Source organism: Pleurodeles waltl, chromosome 3_2 (genome assembly GCF_031143425.1).
Source record: "Pleurodeles waltl isolate 20211129_DDA chromosome 3_2, aPleWal1.hap1.20221129, whole genome shotgun sequence".
Taxonomy (NCBI): Eukaryota; Metazoa; Chordata; class Amphibia; order Caudata; family Salamandridae; genus Pleurodeles; species Pleurodeles waltl.
The window spans coordinates 44,228,662-44,243,797 of record NC_090441.1 but is presented as its reverse complement, the minus strand read 5'-3'; positions in this window follow the sequence as shown (position 1 = coordinate 44,243,797).

The following is a 15,136-nucleotide window of genomic DNA, read 5'->3' as shown; positions in this document are numbered from 1 at the left end:
TTCATAGTTATATTTTTTCTTCTACTTTCTGATTCTTTACAGATCATGAGTAACCCAACCAACAGGTTAGAAAGAATAGGTGCTGTAGATATATAGGTATTGGTTTGGCAATTGTGTGCATGATGTTATGTTTGGTGTTGATTGTGAGTATTACCCTTCTTGACAAAATTGTAGCCAACCATACCTCTACTTTAGAAACTACTACTACACTTACAGAGTTAGACATGTTTAGGAGGGATGAGAAGTAGTTACACGTAGGCAGTTCTCAAGAAGATCTTTCCTCTAACGTGTATTGTGTGAGTATGTGGAAATGATGAATGCGAGAAATTGTTATGTTTGCACACAAATCCCTTCATCAGTAGAGGACGGATATACTTATCATAGTCTGCCACTATCATATGGAATAAGTTGCAGTCTTCTACTAACAAGATTCTATAACCAAGAATACATTCAATATTTTTACTCAAATCACCACTTAGGCCCTCATTACAACCCTGGCAGTCGGTGATAAAGTTGCAGTAATACCGCCAACAGGCTGGCAGTAATTACAGCCAAATTATGACCATGGCGGTGATATCTCCCATAGACAGCCAATATACCACACCGACCACCAGGGTAGGAAACAAAAGTCACCATGGCTGTAGCTGCCTACAGCCAGGCGGAAGATAAAGTACCGCCCACCATATTTTGAAACACTACTCCACCACCTTTTCCGGGACGGTACCAACGCCATCAAAAGCCTGGCCGAAACACATCACAGAAGAGAAAGGACTCACCATTGGAGACACATGGAAGAACCACGTCACCACGTCACCATGGAACCAGAACACCAACGCCGGCGAAGACAACAACGGTGAGTACAGCTGCCTAGCACACAAGGGAGGGGGGGAGGAAAACAAGAGTGACACACACACACACACACACACAACACACACACAACACACACACACCCATATGCAATACAAAAACAATTTGACCACGAAAATCTGCAGAATAATGCAAAGGCAATAGGAATTTACGGAAATGGTTGTAATCAGTCCAACAAGAAAATGAAAAATCGGATTTGGCCATTAAACAGATCTGTACACGTGTATAACAAAGGAACACTGCCCAGTTCATAGTTCACAGGGCCCACATGGCCACAGGGCACAGTCCAAGGCCCCACTCAAATCATGCACAAATCCAGAGAGAACACTGAGGGGCATCAGGTGTCAACTAGGCAAGCACCTCAGGGAGAGGGGGCGCACCTCAGCCGGATGCGGAAATAAGGCCACTGGTTCTGAAGGGGGCAACATGCCTATTGCTTTTTGACCTGGGGAGTGCAAGGCCACAGTCTCGAAGTGGGTGAATACCCCACTGGTTATGGATGGGGCAACACGCCCATTGCTCTTTGTTCTGAGGAGTGCAAGGCCACAGTCTGTCAACATCAGGGCAGTGCACGCTCTACGGGCGAAAGGAATGCAAAAACCCAACACTTATGAAATTACGTTATTTCATAAGTGTTGGGTTTTTGCATTCCAGTCGCCCGTAGAGCACGCACTGCCCTGATGTTGACAGTACTCCCCTCTCCCAAACGCGCTGTAGGGCCTGGCTTGCCTGGATTGAGACCATGAAAACGCCTCACAAGTAGTGGAGCATGAATATCAGATGCGGAAACCTATGAGTTACTTCCTGTCACGGTTTCGGGCGGGTCTGATCAGGACTATGGTTGGGACACCCCTTGAGGTCACCGAATATCCTAAAGAGGTAGTGTACTGGGGCAGAAGAGCAGCTAAAGGCATACACGGAAAGGACAGCTATGGACAGGCACAGGAAACAGGAAAGTAAAAGCAGAGCAACCCTTGTGTGAACAAACAGGAAACGGATTACCAGTGGACAAACACGCTGGGGTTGTACACAGAGTAAGGCGCAGAACCTCCCACAGTGACAGGGAATCTCAATGCCTCTGTGCAGTTTGCTCTTACAGATAGTCACCCTGCCAGCCCCATAGAAAGGAGGCAGCAGAAGTGATTCTGTCTCTGGACCCTAGAGCACAAACAAGGATAGTACTTACATACACAGGACACGCTCTTGTGGGTCCAGCTGGAAACACAGTGGCGATTCCTGAGAAAACAGCAATAGCACACTGTCACTGTTAGGCACGAAATACAACGTATAACACTGGACAAGGATGGGGGCTGGAATTGACTCCTGGAAACCAGGAGCCAACCCCAGTACACAGGAGGACACGTATACACTGGTGAAGACTGATAGAACACTTACCAGACACAAAGAACCAAGAAGAAACAGAAACAGAAGGGAACAAACAAAGAGGCAGAGGCAAGAACTAGGAACAGGCTCAGGCTGAAGCAAAGGCGGGACTAGGACTTGAAAACAGGGCGCAAACTTCTGGTTGGGACAAACAGAGACAGGACTGGGAAACTGAGAGCAGGCTCTGGCTGGAACAGGCAAGGACAGGACTGGAATACAGGCGTAGGAATGAGTAGTAAACAGGACTGGGAAACAGAGAGCAGGTTCAGGCTGAAACAAGGCAGGAGCAGGGCAGAGAAACAGGGAGCAGGCTCTGGAAGAAACAAACAGGTACAAGGCTAAGAAGTAGGGAGCAGACTCTGGCTGGAACAATCAGGAGCAGGGCAGAGAAACAGGAAACAGGATCAGGCTGGAACAGAACAGGAACAGGAACAAAACTGGAACAACATCCGACAAAGGGTCTGTAACACAAAGGAATCGAAGTCCGATGCACGACGGGGAGCTTGAGGAAATGGCTGCTTATAAGCAGTTCCAAGCTGGGCTGCACAGGAGAGGTTTCAGGTGTGTGTGGTTTCGGACACTTGCAAGTCCTGGAGGAGAGGATCCAGTGAAAAGGAGCAACTGGACTTCTCCCATAGAAGACAATGGGAAACAGAATCCGGGTTTTCCTGACTACCAAGCTGTGCATTATGGGATTTGCAGTCCCAATAAGCAAATGTAGTCCTACACAAGTGTACCATGGAGAAAAGAGAAACAAACAGGAGTCAGCAAGGGACTCTAGATAGGTGTTCAAGGTGATTCCTAGGCTTCTGACAGTCCCCTTACAGCGCCCCCTGGAAATGGGACGACCGAGTCGTAACAGTATACCCCCTCCCACCAGTCTGCTCAAGAAGAGAAGGCGATCCTTTGGCTGAAAAAAGTTGAAGAGGAACAGCCACAGCAAGAAAATCCAACACCAACCTTGGTGGATAAGTTTACAGTCCTGCCATAGGTGAAACTTCCAATGAGCAAAGCATGTATTAATACCCATATGGGCTCCGATGTCTTTCCTCTCTATTGTTCGATTGATATGGGAGGAGTGCATGGAGTTGGTTTCTGGTGAAGTAGATTCAGGAGCAAGGAGATCTGGAATGGCATTACGGGCAGTTATCTTTATGACATTAGTTTCCTGTTCAATACTTTCCTCGTTGGAGGAGCTGATTGGTGTATTAGTAACTGTCAGGTCTGTAACACCTTCTGACAAGCAGGATTTGTCTGTTTCTGCAGCAGTATTTACATTGATTGTGGTCTGAGGCTTGCAAAGCATAGAGACTTGGGAAACTTGGGTAACTGGTGTTCTCAAAGTAAACATGAAAAAGTCAGAATTTTCTTTCGTCTTGGATGACTTCGGAGTATCAAATTCAGGAGCAACAAGAGTTTTTAAGTCTTTAGAAACTGGATTAACATCTGAAAATGTAGAAGTTCCACAAACTAATTCTTTAGGGTGATCTTCAGACAAGACTGGGATTTCTTCATTGCAAGTGCTCTGTGGTGTGTTCGCGGTATCAGAAATGGTTTCTTTGCAAGGCGTTTCTCCTACAGGTAGTTGATCTTCAACTCTGTTAACACTGAAAGGTTGTTCTTTGGAAAGAAATGGAACCGGAGTCTCTTCAGAAATCGCCTTTACATTGGTATCTACATTTTCAGCTCTTGCCTTTGAATTGATGATGGTTTCTTGTAATAAAACACTAAGAACAGTACTTATCATCAGATCTTCGAATACAAGATTCCAATTCAAGTCTTTAGTTTTAGTGGGAAATATTACATCTTTCAGCACTTGAGCTTCGGTTTCAGATTGCTGGTTTTCAGGAGTCTTTAGTTTCAGGGACACAGCAGGTGACGTTGGTGTGGCTGATTTTACATCAAGATCAGATACCGGTAGCTCAGAGATCTGTTCTTCACTAATTGTGGAGCTGGAATCAGGATACACATTGACAGGGATCAGCAAGTCAGGATCAGTGGTTGAGGCTGCAACTGTGTCCAGTTCTAGGAGAAGGATCTCATTTCTTATGACAGGCTGTTTAATTTCAGATTGCTGGCTTTCTTCCTTGTCTGAAATCTCCACGGTTTGCTTTGACACCCAAGAGATTTTTAAACTTTCTGAGAAGTCCATTACATTTTTAGTAATTGCAGGTATTTCTTCACGGTCAGAAAATTCCATTAGTTCTCTTGAAACAGGAACTGTCTCTTCATTATCTGAAAATTCTATGATATTGTTTGAAAGAGCAGGAGTATCCCCACAATCTGAAAATTCTGGTGTGTGCGCCATTTGAACAGCACTATCTGCAGGTTTGTTCACGGCAAGGCAGGTCCCACTGTCATCACTAGATTCAGATTCTTCAATACTGTTGCACAACTTGCCATTAATCTCCAGTAAAGTCATATCTTGGTTTCTTAAGGTGCAGCTATTGGAGTCTGCATCAGAACTCTCTTCTTCCTTTGGCTTTATTTGTTCTGATAGAGGGGCTGAGACACTTCCTTCTGAAGACTCTGATCCATCCTTTGAATCAAGAGGTGTCAAATCTCTCAGAGATGTCAGAGATTCAGTCAACTGCACAGGGATATTCTCTGGAAAACTACAAGCTGAGAGAGAGTCTGAAGAAGAGGCTGATATATTTATAACTGGAGCTGTCTTTTGACTGTCATTAATAGAAGGGACAATCTGCTCTATAGAAGTCTTTGGAGAGGCACACAAAGTAGCATACTGTTCTTTAAGCCAAAGCTGGTGATCATTTTCTTTTTTCAAGTTTTCAAATTGCCTTGCAGTAGTTTCCATCAGCTGCTCTGTTACTTCTTCTACCTTACAGATAAACAGAATGTCTGGTTCTGGCAACAGTGAAATATGCATTGATGAAAAGAGCCCACGGCAAGATTTCTAGTGTATGTTATAACATATTCATCATAGAAGTCCAATATCTGCCTTTTAATCTGCCAAAACTGCTCTTTTAGTGTGTGTATGTCCATATTGTTTTCAAACCCACTCAGAATAGAAAAGGGTTTAGCAGAGTTTTTAGGGATTGAGACTGGTGTATTATCATCTAGTTTGGGAAGAGCACAAGCCTTATGAGTGGAACTAAGGAATCCCACAGTCTTTACTGATCCATTTGATACAGGTTCTATCCTGCTCACTTGAAAGCACTGAGGGACTGGTAGATCTTTACACGAGTCAGCACAACACTTAGGAATTGAGACTGATGTACTGTCATCCAATTTGGGAGGAGCACAAGCCATTTGAGTTGAACTAAGGAATCCCACAGTCTTTACTGATCCCTTAGATACAGGGTCTAACCTGCTGACTTGAAAGCTCTGAGGGACTGATAGGTCTTTAGAAGAGTCAGCACTGCACTTTGAATTCTGATAAACTGGCCTAGATGGGCTGAAGCACTCAACAGAAAACAAGGGAATCCATAGTGTGGCTTCTTGAACAGTGTCAAGGTTCTTTGTTTTGGCAGAGTACTGGAGGTGAACTTGGGATGCACTAGCATGAGGCAAGGAATTAACCAGTTTTTCTTGAGTGTAAGCGTCTTGTGCAGAGTTAGCAAGAGCGCTTCCACGGTTATGAACATTCTTACTGGCTTCAGCTAATAGATACTGCAAAAACTCATTACGTCCTTGTAATTCTTCTACAGACAGGGACTGGGGGTCATAGTCACAAATAACATAATAGTCTATCATTGAAAGATTAGCAAGCCACTCAGTGTAGTACTGAACTTGCAAGTTATGGTTTTCTTTAACAAGTCTATCCTTTAAACTAAGGCCTTTTTTAGAGGTCTTCAGAGAATGTATAGGTTTAGAAAGGGGTGTCTTAACATGATAGGAAAACATTTTAGGTCTGTGCGTGCCTTTACTGCCAGGGGAGCTTGAAATGTTTGGGTCGTGCATTCTGTCACGGTTTCGGGCGGGTCTGATCAGGACTATGGTTGGGACACCCCTTGAGGTCACCGAATATCCTAGAGGTAGTGTACTGGGGCAGAAGAGAAGCTAAAGGCATACACGGAAAGGACAGCTATGGACAGGCACAGGAAACAGGAAAGTAAAAGCAGAGCAACCCTTGTGTGAACAAACAGGAAACGGATTACCAGTGGACAAACACGCTGGGGTTGTACACAGAGTAAGGCGCAGAACCTCCCACAGTGACAGGGAATCTCAATGCCTCTGTGCAGTTTGCTCTTACAGATAGTCACCCTGCCAGCCCCATAGAAAGGAGGCAGCAGAAGTGATTCTGTCTCTGGACCCTAGAGCACAAACAAGGATAGTACTTACATACACAGGACACGCTCTTGTGGGTCCAGCTGGAAACACAGTGGCGATTCCTGAGAAAACAGCAATAGCACACTGTCACTGTTAGGCACGAAATACAACGTATAATACTGGACAAGGATGGGGGCTGGAATTGACTCCTGGAAACCAGGAGCCAACCCCAGTACACAGGAGGACACGTATACACTGGTGAAGACTGATAGAACACTTACCAGACACAAAGAACCAAGAAGAAACAGAAACAGAAGGGAACAAACAAAGAGGCAGAGGCAAGAACTAGGAACAGGCTCAGGCTGAAGCAAAGGCGGGACTAGGACTTGAAAACAGGGCGCAAACTTCTGGTTGGGACAAACAGAGACAGGACTGGGAAACTGAGAGCAGGCTCTGGCTGGAACAGGCAAGGACAGGACTGGAATACAGGGGTAGGAATGAGTAGTAAACAGGACTGGGAAACAGAGAGCAGGTTCAGGCTGAAACAAGGCAGGAGCAGGGCAGAGAAACAGGGAGCAGGCTCTGGAAGAAACAAACAGTTACAAGGCTAAGAAGTAGAGAGCAGACTCTGGCTGGAACAATCAGGAGCAGGGCAGAGAAACAGGAAACAGGATCAGGCTGGAACAGAACAGGAACAGGAACAAAACTGGAACACCATCCGACAAAGGGTCTGTAACACAAAGGAATCGAAGTCCGATGCACGACGGGGAGCTTGAGGAAATGGCTGCTTATAAGCAGTTCCAAGCTGGGCTGCACAGGAGAGGTTTCAGGTGTGTGTGGTTTCGGACACTTGCAAGTCCTGGAGGAGAGGATCCAGTGAAAAGGAGCAACTGGACTTCTCCCATAGAAGACAATGGGAAACAGAATCCGGGTTTTCCTGACTACCAAGCTGTGCATTATGGGATTTGCAGTCCCAAGAAGCAAATGTAGTCCTACACAAGTGTACCATGGAGAAAAGAGAAACAAACAGGAGTCAGCAAGGGACTCTAGATAGGTGTTCAAGGTGATTCCCAGGCTTCTGACAGTCCCCTTACAGCGCCCCCTGGAAATGGGACGACCGAGTCGTAACACTTCCAGGGCCATAACCTTTCCACGAGATTAAGTACCATAGGTTACGCCCTCTCAGTTTGGAATCCATAACCTTCCTGACTTCGTATTCCACTTCCTCCTGTCCTAGAACTGGAGCTGGATGAGGACGGACCTTCTGGACTGCCTTTTTCAGGAGGGAAGTATGAAACACTGGTTGAATACGTAATGACCTTGGTAATTGCAGTTTATAGGTCACAGGATTGATTTGCTGAAGGACAGTGTAGGGACCTATGAATTTGGGATTAAACATGTGCTTTTTCTTGAAGTATTTATGTCTTGTAGAAAGCCACACTTTATCACCTGGTTGATACTGAGGTCCCTCACAATGTTTCTTGTCGTAATGCTTTTTGTATTTTTGTTTGGCTTTTTCTAAATGCTGTTGTGAGAAAGTAGCCTCTTTCTAGCCTTGTTACCCCCACTTTTGGCCTGTTTGTGAGTGTATGCCAGGGTGTTTTCACTGTCTCACTGGGATCCTGCTAGCCAGGGCCCAGTGCTCATAGTGAAAACCCTATGCTTTCAGTATGTTTGTTATGTGTCAATGGGACCCTGCTAGTCAGGACCCCAGTGCTCATAAGGTTGTGGCCTATATGTGTGTGTTCCCTGTGTAGTGCCTAACTGTCTCACTGAGGCTCTGCTAACCAGAACCTCAGTGGTTATGCTCTCTCATTTATTTCAAATTGTCACTAACAGGCTAGTGACCAATTTTACCAATTTACATTGGCTTACTGGAACACCCTTATAAATCCCTAGTATATGGTACTGAGGTACCCAGGGTATTGGGGTTCCAGGAGATCCCTATGGGCTGCAGCATTTCTTTTGCCACCCATAGGGAGCTCTGACAATTCTTACACAGGCCTGCCACTGCAGCCTGAGTGAAATAACGCACACGTTATTTCACAGCCATTTTACACTGCACTTAAGTAACTTATAAGTCACCTATATGTCTAACCTTTACCTGGTAAAGGTTAGGTGCAAAGTTACTTAGTGTGAGGGCAACCTGGCACTAGCCAAGGTGCCCCCACATTGTTCAGAGCCAATTCCCTGAACTTTGTGAGTGCGGGGACACCATTACACGCGTGCACTACATATAGGTCACTACCTATATGTAGCTTCACAATGGTAACTCCGAATATGGCCATGTAACATGTCTATGATCATGGAATTGCCCCCTCTATACCATCCTGGCATAGTTGGCACAATCCCATGATCCCAGTGGTCTGTAGCACAGACCCTGGTACTGCCAAACTGCCCTTCCTGGGGTTTCACTGCAGCTGCTGCTGCTGCCAACCCCTCAGACAGGCATCTGCCCTCCTGGGGTCCAGCCAGGCCTGGCCCAGGATGGCAGAACAAAGAACTTCCTCTGAGAGAGGGTGTGACACCCTCTCCCTTTGGAAAATGGTGTGAAGGCAGGGGAGGAGTAGCCTCCCCCAGCCTCTGGAAATGCTTTGTTGGGCACAGATGTGCCCAATTCTGCATAAGCCAGTCTACACCGGTTCAGGGGACCCCTTAGCCCTGCTCTGGCGCGAAACTGGACAAAGGAAAGGGGAGTGACCACTCCCCTGACCTGCACCTCCCCTGGGAGGTGTCCAGAGCTCCTCCAGTGTACTCCAGACCTCTGCCATCTTGGAAACAGAGGTGCTGCTGGCACACTGGACTGCTCTGAGTGGCCAGTGCCACCAGGTGACGTCAGAGACTCCTGCTGATAGGCTCCTTCAGGTGTTAGTAGCCTATCCTCTCTCCTAGGTAGCCAAACCCTCTTTTCTGGCTATTTAGGGTCTCTGTCTCTGGGGAAACTTTAGATAACGAATGCAAGAGCTCAGCCGAGTTCCTCTGCATCTCTCTCTTCACCTTCTGCCAAGGAATCGACTGCTGACCGCGCTGGAAGCCTGCAAAACTGCAACATAGTAGAAAAGACGACTACTGCAACTCTGTAACGCTGATCCTGCCGCCTTCTCGACTGTTTTCCTGCTTGTGCATGCTGTGGGGGTAGTCTGCCTCCTCTCTGCACCAGAAGCTCCGAAGAAATCTCCCGTGGGTCGACGGAATCTTCCCCCTGCAACCGCAGGCACCAAAAAGCTGCATTACCGGTCCCTTGCGTCTCCTCTCAGCACGACGAGCGAGGTCCCTCGAATCCAGCGACTCTGTCCAAGTGACCCCCACAGTCCAGTGACTCTTCAGTCCAAGTTTGGTGGAGGTAAGTCCTTGCCTCACCTCGCTGGGCTGCATTGCTGGGAACCGCGACTTTTGCAGCTACTCCGGCCCCTGTGCACTTCCGGCGGAAATCCTTTGTGCACAGCCAAGCCTGGGTCCACGGCACTCTAACCTGCAGTGCACGACTTTCTAAGTTGGTCTCCGGCGACGTGGGACTCCTTTGTGTAACTTCGGGTGAGCACCGTTTCACGCATCCTCGTAGTGCCTGTTTCTGGCACTTCTCCGGGTGCTACCTGCTGCTGAGAGGGCTCCTTGTCTTGCTCGACGTCCCCTCTCTCTCCTGGTCCAATTTGCGACCTCCTGGTCCCTACAGGGCCACAGCAGCGTCCAAAAACGCTAAACGCACGATTTGCAGCTAGCAAGGCTTGTTGGCGTTCTTTCGGCGGGAAAACACTTCTGCACGACTCTCCACGGCGAGAGGGATCCGTCCACCAAAGGGGAAGTCTCTAGCCCTTTTCGTTCCTGCAGAAACCGCAGCTTCTTCTGTCCAGTAGAAGCTTCTTTGCACCCGCAGCTGGCATTTCCTGGGCATCTGCCCATCTCCGACTTGCTTGTGACTTTTGGACTTGGTCCCCTTGTTCCACAGGTACCCTAGATTGGAAATCCACAGTTGTTGCATTGTTGGTTTGTGTCTTTCCTGCATTATTCCTCTAACACGACCTCTTTGTCCTTAGGGGAACTTTAGTGCACTTTGCACTCACTTTTCAGGGTCTTGGGGAGGGTTATTTTTCTAACTCTCACTATTTTCTAATAGTCCCAGCGACCCTCTACAAGGTCACATAGGTTTGGGGTCCATTCGTGGTTCGCATTCCACTTTTGGAGTATATGGTTTGTGTTGCCCCTATCCCTATGTTTCCCCATTGCATCCTATTGTAACTATACATTGTTTGCACTGTTTTCTAAGACTATACTGCATATTTTTGCTATTGTGTATATATATCTTGTGTATATTTCCTATCCTCTCACTGAGGGTACACTCTAAGATACTTTGGCATATTGTCATAAAAATAAAGTACCTTTATTTTTAGTATAACTGTGTATTGTGTTTTCTTATGATATTGTGCATATGACACTAAGTGGTACTGTAGTAGCTTCACACGTCTCCTAGTTCAGCCTAAGCTGCTCTGCTAAGCTACCATTATCTATCAGCCTAAGCTGCTAGACACCCTATACACTAATAAGGGATAACTGGGCCTGGTGCAAGGTGCAAGTACCCCTTGGTACTCACTACAAGCCAGTCCAGCCTCCTACAGCTGTTGAATCAATTTCTGGGTTTGGTGAAGGTGTTGAATGGTTTCCGACACAGCTGGTGTAAGAGAACTTTCTTGAGGGATCGTGATAGCCAAGGTTTTAGGATGATGGCCAAACAAGCCAAAAAAGGGTGTAACACCAGTGGTGGTGTGAAATGAGTTATTGTAGGCTAACTCTGCTAACCAGGGCATTGATGTCCAAGAATGAAGTGCTTTCTCAGCGTAAGCACGCAGGCATTGCTTCAATATCTGATTTAGTCTCTCAGTTTGACCATCTGTTTGAGGATGATGGCTAATAGATATTGTGGACGTAACTTGAAGTGTTCTGCACCATGTTTTCCAGAAATTGGAAGCAAATTGCGACCCTCGATCAGAGAGAATCCTTTTTGGCAGTCTGTGATAACGGACCACTCTATTAAGTAAGATGGTTGCTAGTTCGCTGGAGGTGGGCAATTTCTTACAGGCAATGAAATGTCCATATTTCGTGAGTGTTAGAAATTGGGTTTTTGGTTGGCAGTCAGGTTACCCTCTGTCCAAGCAAGAACCCTCACTCTAGTCAGGGTAAGTCACACACAATCCAAAATTAGCCTGTGCCCACCCTCTGGTAGCTTGGCACGAGCAGTCAGGCTTAACTTAGAAGGCAATGTGTAAAGTATTTGTGCAATAAATCCTACAATACCACAATATAGCCTCACAAAAATACACCACACAGTGTTTAGAAAAATATATAATATTTATCAGGATAATTGTAGGTCAAAACGAATAAAGTTGCAATGTGAAATTGTAGTGATATCACTGGAAAGTGATATAAAGTGTCTTAAGTCTTTAAAAAGCAAACAAAGTCTCTTTCAAGCACAAAGTACCTCGTTTGGAGTGGAAAATCTCCGCAGATGGCCGCAGAAGAAGAGATACGTGGAAAAATGGTGTGTGCGTCGATTTCTCCCCAGCACACACGGACTTGCGTAGTTATTTTTCACGCGGGGAAGTCGTGCGTCGTTTTCTGGTGCGCGGACAGTCTCTTTCTGTGGGTTGCGGGGATTACCAGATGTCCCGGATCTGTGCGTGGATTCTCCTGCTTGTTTTCCGGCTGCGCGTCGTTCTGCAGGGCTGTGCGTCGAAGTTTCGCTCTCACGGCAGGCGTTGCGTCGATTTCTCCTCTGGAGGTCGGGCGGCGTTGTCCTTGCGAGGCCGTGCGTCGAAGTTCCGGTCGTCCCGAAGGCGTCGCGTCGATCAGCGTCGGTGTGCGGCGTTTTTCTCGCCGCGGAACAAGGTGTGCGTCAAAAATTTAGGTGCACGAAGCGTCCAAGTGAAAAAGAGAAGTATTTTTGGTCCTGCGACTTCAGGGAACAGGAGGCAAGCTCTATCCAAGCCCTTGGAGAGCACTTTCACAGCCAGACAAGAGTTCAGCAAGGCAGCAGGCCAACAGCAAGGCAGCAGTCCTTTGTAGAAAGCAGACAAGTGAGTCCTTTGAGTAGCCAGGCAGTTCTTCTTGGCAGCATGTAGTTTCTGGTTCAGGTTTCTTCTCCAGCAAGTGTCTAATGAGGTAGGGCAGAGGCCCTGTTTTATACCCAAATGTGCCTTTGAAGTGGGGGAAACTTCAAAGAGTGGCTAAGAAGTGCACCAGGTCCCCTTTCAGTTCAATCCTGTCTGCCAGGGTCCCAGAAGGGGGTGTGGCAGTCCTTTGTGTGAGAGCAGGCCCTCCACCCTCCCAGCCCAGGAAGACCCATTCAAAATGCAGATGTATGCAAGTGAGGCTGAGTACCCTGTGTTTGGGGTGTGTCTGAGAGAATGCACAAGGAGCTGTCAACTAAGCCCAGCCAGACGTGGATTGTAAGGCACAGAAAGATTTAAGTGCAAAGAAATGCTCACTTTCTAAAAGTGGCATTTCTAGAATAGCAATATTAAATCCAACTTCACCAGTCAGCAGGATTTGGTATTACCATTCTGGCCATACTGAATATGACCTGCCTACTCCTTTCAGATCAGCAGCTACCATTTCAATACTGTATGAGGGCAGCCCCAATGTTAGCCTATGAAGGGAGCAGGCCTCACAGTAGTGTAAAAACGAATTTAGGAGTTTTACACTACCAGGACATGTAAACTACACAGGTACATGTCCTACCTTTCACCGACACAGCACCCTGCTCTAGGGGCTACCTAGGGCACACATGAGAAAGGGGAGGTTTAGGCTTGGCCAGTACTTTTAAAGGCCAAGTCGAGGTGACAGTGAAACTGCACACACAGGCCTTGCAATGGCAGGCCTGAGATAAGGTAAAGGGGCTACTTAAGTGGGTGGCATTTAATCTACAGGCCCTAGGCACCTATACTGCACATTACTAGGGACTTTTAGGTAAATTAAATAGTCTAATCAGGTAGGATCCAAGGTTACCATGTTTAAAGGGAGAGAGCATATGCACTTTAGCACTGATTAGCAGTGGTAAAGTGCGCAGAGTCTAAAAGTCAGCAAAAATGAGGTCAGAAAAAGAGAAGGAGGAAGGCAAAAAGTTTGGGGATGACCCTGTCAAAAAGCCAGGTCCAACAGTGAGACTATCTACTACCACAAGGATTACTGAATGTTGTTGAACCACTGGTAGTCCTGTATTGAAGTCTAAAGAGATGTGTTCCCAAGTTCGACATGGAGTTGGGAGCGGATGCAACAACCCTTTCGGTTTTGAATGACTTGTCTTGATGCGCGCACAAACTTCGCAGTTGTTTACCATTGTTTTGACGTCTTTCGTCAGAGTAGGCCACCAAAAGTAGCGTTGGATTAATTCAAGCGTTTTAGGAGTACCTGGATGACCTGCCGTAGGTATAACATGCAACCAATGAAATACTAACTTGCGAAGCTTGATAGTGGGCACGAACAAGCGAGCGTCATGGAAAGGTAGTCCTTGCTGGATTGACTTTTTGGGATCTGCTTGAGCCCATGTCTGCCATTTCTCAATGGTGAAGGAATTACGGATGTCTTCAAAGAAATCTTCAGTTTTTATGATGCATAGGACTTTGTCTGGAGCAATGATAGCTCTGGAGGGTTAGACTGTAGGCAACGTGGTAGACTCTTGACGGGACAAGGCGTCTGCTTTGCGATTGTCTTTACCAGGTCGGAAAGTTACCACAAAATCAAATTTGGCAAAAAACAACATCCAGCGTAATTGCTGAGGAGTCAAAAGTCTGGCTAAACTCATGAAGTGGAGATTGCGATGATCAGTATATACTGTGATAGTGTACTTGGCACCCAACAAATGATGTCTCCATTCTTTAAAGGCGTCACGAATTGCCAGAAGCTCTTTTTCCACAATGACATAGTTCTGTTCGGCTTCGTTCAGTTTTCAAGACATGTAAGCTACAGGATGAAGTTGGCCAGTGTCTTTGCTTCGTTGTGACAAGACTGCACCAATTGCCACATCTGAGGCATCGGCTTCCACTATGAATGGACGATCCACATCAGGGTGAGTCAAGACTGGGGCAGTGGAAAAAGCTTCTTTCATAGTTGAAAAGGCTTGATCAGCTTCTGGGGACCATCCACATTTTTCTTACTTTCTCAATAACTTAGTGATTGGGGCCACTGTTTGAGAGAAATAGTTTATAAACCTGCGCAAAAAGTTTGCAAACCCCAGGAAACATTGTACATCTTGAACAGTCTTTGGAGTGGGCCAATCAGATACAGCTTTTACTTTCTTTTCTGCCATGACCATACCTTGAGGGGTAAGGATAACCCCTAAAAACTCAACTGTGATAACATGAAACTCACACTTGGTTAGTTTGCAATATAAATGGTGCTTTCGAAGGGCTGCAAGAATTTTCTTGACATGTTGCACAAAATTGAAATGCTGCTGGAGCATTACACAGACCAAAAGGCATGACGGTGTATTCAAAGAGACCATATCTTGTCTTGAACGCCGTTTTACATTCGTCGCCCTCTCTCATTCTGACTAAATGATAAGCACCTCGTAGATTGAGCTTAGTGTAGATTTTAGCTTTCTTTACTTGTTCCAGCAAGACCGGAATCAGGGGCAAGGGGTATTTATTCTTGATGGTGACCTTGT